Genomic DNA, 6,330 nt, shown 5'->3' with positions numbered 1-6,330 from the left:
ATATATATACTGATTACCTTGATGTTTTAATTTTCATCTCTTAGAAGTTTCGTTTACGCTTTTGTTATTTTCCCATTATATTCGACTTACGGTCTGATTTTATTTTCATCAGAGTATATTCGGATATAGGTACGGTTTTCTGCATATGCACAATAGATTTATTAGCGAACTATATTAACTTCCAGTAAAGATAGATATTAGCTGCGTTTAGAAGAAAAAATAGCTTTGCAACTGTTGTAAAATTCTTCAAGATGATTCGTTCTTGCTATTGTTTTTTTATGGATCTAAATATATAAATAAATTATATTGAAAAATCTTACAAGAATTTTACAGCAGTTGCAAAGCTATTTTCTCTACTGAACGTAGCTATTATGGTCCTCTTTTTGACTTTAGCAAACTGACATTATTTTAATTTGTCGTTTGATGCCAGATGACAACAAATAATACCAGCTTGTTTCTTGAGGATTCTTTCTTTTTTTTTTTTATTTGTAATATAACACACTATGCAAAAAATCATAAAGTACGTTATAATCAAATTACTTTTATATATTTTTCAGATTATGTGACAAATACAATTTAACTTGTAGAGACCCTCCATCACCCCCGTCGACGGTTCTCTTTTTTTTTATTTCAGCAAGTTCACAAGTTATTTGTCGTAATTTTGATATCAAAACAATATTGAAAACATCATTTTAACGTCAAATGACGTCAGCTTGCTACTTCAGTTCTTCCATTTTCCTTTTTTCTTTAACTTTTAAACAAATTGTACAAAAAAGTTATAAAATATGTTACACTTGAATTACGCATACATTTTTCATATCATTTGGTAAAACAAATTAATTTATAGAGGTCTTCCATCACATCCCCTGCCGTCCTCTCTCCTTTACAATATCATAAAATGGGATAATTTTTATCCAAAATTAGAATAAATTTAATAAATAAATTTTGACAATATAGCATGCAAAATCTGGACATATGACATCTTAAAAACGTAATCTTATGAAGAATCGAACTATTATCTTAAAGAAGTTTTAAGAATCTATATCATGATTTTGGACATATGTATTGCATATATATTTTTATAATTTGTGTCAAAGTTTCTGGGACGAAGGCTTTTATTCTGAAACTCTTAATGACATGTCGATGTCGTTATATAGTTTTTAGCGTATGTTAAATTTATATATAATTTATATTATATATATCTTTCAATAAAAAAGAATGTCAATTATTAACTATATATATGTAATTCATATCGAATAATTTTAAATTCTGCAACGCGTCTTCTATAATTATTATTTCTTTATGTGATAATAAAAAAAATGTTATTTAATAACTATTAAATGTGTTGCAATATCGCATCTATGATTTAAATAATATAATGGAATGAACCAAATGATTTAATCGCACGTATATAAATTCTATTTCTGACTTTACTTTCAACAAAGACTAACTTTATGAGTCTCCCCTCTAAAACTCTAAAAAAAATCGCGAGGAAACACTGCGTTAAATAGAAAATAATTAGTCCAATAATGAAACCAGGTCTTTCCGAAATGTTGAATAGTAGAACAGAAAGAAGAATCTCTATGGAGAGGGAACTGTGTTTTGCTTCTTGTCAAGTTTCACGTCATCAACGCGAAAGAAAGTTAAGTGATTCGTTAAACACTAAGAACTCCGTTGCAGAAGGAAACCAATTCCAAATTTTTCGGACTGTTCTTATAATAGCACTCATCTTGGCAACGAATTAACAATTGTTTCCTAAAAACTTCAAAACAAAAATTTTTACAAATAATGCAAATTATTATACAATTATCGAATATTTTAATGATAACTTAATCGATATTAATCACAATTAGTACGCAAGATCAAGATTACACGCAAAAATATATTCTTTATATTATTACAAAATACAGTATAATATCTACAGTAATAAAATAAAAAAACATGAATAAAATAATGTTTTAATTTATCGAAGGATAGTTACAAATGATTATATTTCAAAGTAATAAAATATATACATTATTATAACTTATTATATATGTGTACAAAAATTCTCAGATACCAACTGTTTAAGACAAATCGAACCAATGAGATTTAAATTTTATTCATCTTATTTTGATTTTATAATCGAATATTATTAATAAAAAACTTATTTTAATCTTTTTTTTTGCAGCAGTTACTCAAATATAGTAAAAGTAATTAAGGATTACCTAAATTAATAATTCATGTAATATTTAGATAATTAGAGCTAAATTAAAATCTTATTGATGATTATCCAATCGATTCGTCTTGAATTTTTAAGTAAGCACATTTTTAATTACGTCCATTGTATTATTACAATAAATTATTTACATAAACATGAATTTTTTTGATAAAATTTTATCAGATAAATATTTCTTACATAATATATAGACTGCGTATGTATTTCATTATACAAATTAATCTAAACAATTTTTTAATTAATTAATGTATTGAAATAAAGGGATGTCCAGTGCCTGAAAACAGTTTCTTAAAAGAAACTAAAGATCAAAATAAAAATATATATTCATTTGTAATCATTTTTCTTAAAAAAATCGCAAAACCAATTACTTAACAAAACTTGTAATTTTAGTTTATTTAATATAATTCACTTATCTATAAACAATTGCTATCCATGTTCAATCCGTTAAATCTTATTATTGTTAAAGTAGTATTAATGTTAATTAATGAAAGAATATTTAATAAGAAGAATAAATTCTTGTTTCAGAATATACTACATTTAATTAATTTCATGATTAGAAAATGACTTAAAAAAATTATATTATCGTAGGCGTTAATTTATCCGAAATCACTGCTTTCAGAGAAAAAACCCTTAATTAAGTAATCGATTAATTTCAACCCTGCAACGGTCGAGGATCTCCAGATTCAATGAAACACCGAAATAAGCATCTCGGATGGATGTTATGCAAACTGACGAGAAATAACTTTTCACGTTAAAAATCGTTAGTCTCCATCGGTACGAATTACAACATTCGTTTATATGTCTAATCTACTATTTGATGCCTCGAGTCCCATTTATCGTACTTATGAACATGAAAATAACGCAATATTTGCATTAACTTTTAATGATTTAACATATTTAATGTGAAACATAATTTAAGAATTCGGAAAGAATTAATAAATATTTAATATTTTATATGAAGTACTTCCCGAATTAACAATCTTTTGGTAACAAAAAAATTTTAAAACTTCCCAAAACGTTTATTAAATGCGCCGATCTGTCTTATTAATTGCATCCGAATAAACATTATTTACAATTATTATTACAAATACAATACATAACCTTTATAAAAATATGTAATATTTTATATTGTCTCTAAGAATTGATTTAAAATATAATATAATAATATAATTTTTAAGTTGTTATTATTATTAAAAATAACAAATGCAATTATATATTATTATTATATTTTATATAATAATTTAATACAATAATAAATAAAATATTTAATACAATAATAAATATACCGACATACTTATAATTATTATAATATATATAAGTTATTATTTTGTCTAATAGAATCTCTTCAACTCAAATTATTAACACTCCTATCTGATTGAATTTCTTATCCGTATTCCAGTCTATATTCCTATTTGTCCATATTTTTTCATATCCATTTACCTACTCGCATATTTCAAGTTAATAAACAAAAATCTTTAATTAAATTCGCGACGCGATATGCGATTTATTAAGGAAACCGATTTTTTGGTTAATTCAGCAAAATACATGAAATCTCCTCGAGCAATAAATCTAAGAATCCGAATTTCAAATCGCGCGCGATTAAAATACAAATTAGATCTTTCCAATCTTGTACATATGTGAGAAAATAGAGGAAATCAAACAAATAAATAAACAATTTTGTACATTACCTTATACTCCACATGATCAAAATTGACACTTACCTTATTCCTTCCATCATATTTATTTTATTCCTCCTTCTTTCTTCAGGCCAGATTGGACTTACCTTTCGTCATATCTGACCATAGACTGATCATATTTTAATTAAAAATCGATACCTCCTTGCTGTCGAATTATTATCGCCGACAAATAATATTACGTTTGATTCGTGTATAGTACATACGCGAGAAGATCGTACCGAAAAATTTAAACTAATGAAAAATTATTTAAAGAGAATATTAATAATAACCGTAAAAATTGTACTGAAGATATATTCACAAATTTCATTACTTGCATGAGAATTTTGATCGAATATTTCTCCACGACACGCGTTGTTTAAACTTGGAATTTTATTTAAGTTAAAAAGACTTTATTTGTCGTATTGTATATTGATATGTATATTGATATTTCCGTTCTAAATAAAAAAACTTTACATATTTCGTGAAAAATTGAAATTTATAATGTTAATAATATTCTAATGATCAAAAATCGGTAAATAATAAAGTTATAGAGAATTTGAAGATGCAGCAGAACAAAGATATAATGCATGTTTATATGATAAGCACCTTCAAAGCAAAGTAAAATACACAAAACAAAATAAATAGCATGAAATTCGAAAGAATTAAAAAAACATATAGTAATAATACAATATTATAATTAATTATCATGCTGTTACAAATAACGTATATAAATAATTATAAGATTACCGATATAGATATATTTTTCATTTTATATTCAGATTACTTTTAATATAACATTTGATATAAATTAAATTGTAAAATAAATTACATATAAAATCATAATTATGAATAGAGAGAACTGTTGAATGAAATCGGTGAATCAAGATGTTATTCATATTTCTAGTTTATTAAAATATATATTCTAAAATATGACAGCTTAAAATTATATATAAGATAAGGAGAAATGAATCACAATTAAGTATACTATTATACGTATTAGATTAATGACTAATAATACATTCAAATAAACGTACTATTATTTATTGTGTGTGTGTGATCTGCAGCTACATATAACATATTAAATTTTAAGTAATTGATCAAACCATGAATAGAAAATGTTAATAAAATTATTGACAGAATAACGGAAAGAAAGAGTAATTTAGAAAGAGTAATTTGATCACCAAATTGCTTTTTAAATCTCTTTAAAAGTAATTATCAAAGCATGAAAAAATAAGAAACAATTGATGTGAACAAACGAACGAATTATCATTTCCGATTCATAAGCGACCAGGGCAAATATTGATGATATTCATGATACAAGATTCTAATTTAGATAACTCCTATTTTTTTCTCGTAAACTATTTCCTAGCTAATTCAACAACTTTAAAAATGTTAATTATCATCAACTGATATTGAAATTATTGATATACGGAATCTGGGAAAATTCAGATTTAATGCATGCAACAAGGATCCTTCACTTTCAACGAAGCGATAGAAACTGCATGTCACAATAAAAATCATTACGAAACCCAATTTCCTCAAATTTTCTTTTTATCAATGTATTATTAGATGTTAACTTTAAAAATCCGAATTCACATAAAATAAAATATTATATTGAATTAATTAATTTCTCTTCCATATGATATTTAAATACTTCACATACGTAATTTTACAAAAATGTTTCTTCCTAATTGCGTCTTTATTCATAAGATATATAAATTATGCTAAATCTTTATTTTACAATTATCCATAATCTCCGTTATTAGAATTTCGCGATTTGTGGCAAAGAGATTTCTCATGATGCTCCTACAAGTTTCCCTTTGATCATCCTTTTGCAGAAAAAACTCTTTCCTTCACTTTCATCAATTTCTCATTGCATAAATTTTCATCTCGCGAATCACTATATATCCTTGTTGCAAATTCTTCATGAAAAGTGCAAACAATAGTGCAATTGCACGACACACAAGTAACTGATGATTTGCTAAGATCGACGCGGCGGATACGGGACCGACAGCAAGATCGTTGGGAATATATTTATTAATTTTAATTTTATTTATTATTTTTTTATTCCAGCATTATTCATTTTTCCTCTTTCCCAATGCGTCAGGACTCTACTCCTGATACTTTTTCTACAACCTTTCCCTTTGATTTTCCTTCTATAATAATTGTAGACAAATATATTGTTGTGTAGTTAACATTCACTTCTTTAGAAGACGATAGTGCGCGGCAGCATTTTGCAATTACAGATTGGGTCGTCATGTCTTCTCTCAGGTTTCTCTCTGATTGCAGATACTGACGAGATACGAATTTGATTTGGCTACTGACATCTCGTCGGTGATTTGGCTCTGATAATCGGTACTGCGACCTTATCGATCGAGGAGACTGAGAAATTCTCAGTCGCGCCACTGAAGGAATCCGAGATCTGAGTTCCGCAAA

The sequence above is a fragment of the Atta cephalotes genome (assembly GCF_000143395.1).
Source record: "Atta cephalotes unplaced genomic scaffold scaffold00041, whole genome shotgun sequence".
Taxonomy (NCBI): Eukaryota; Metazoa; Arthropoda; class Insecta; order Hymenoptera; family Formicidae; genus Atta; species Atta cephalotes.
The sequence above is the reverse complement of the archived record's forward strand: the minus strand, read 5'-3'. Positions refer to the sequence as shown.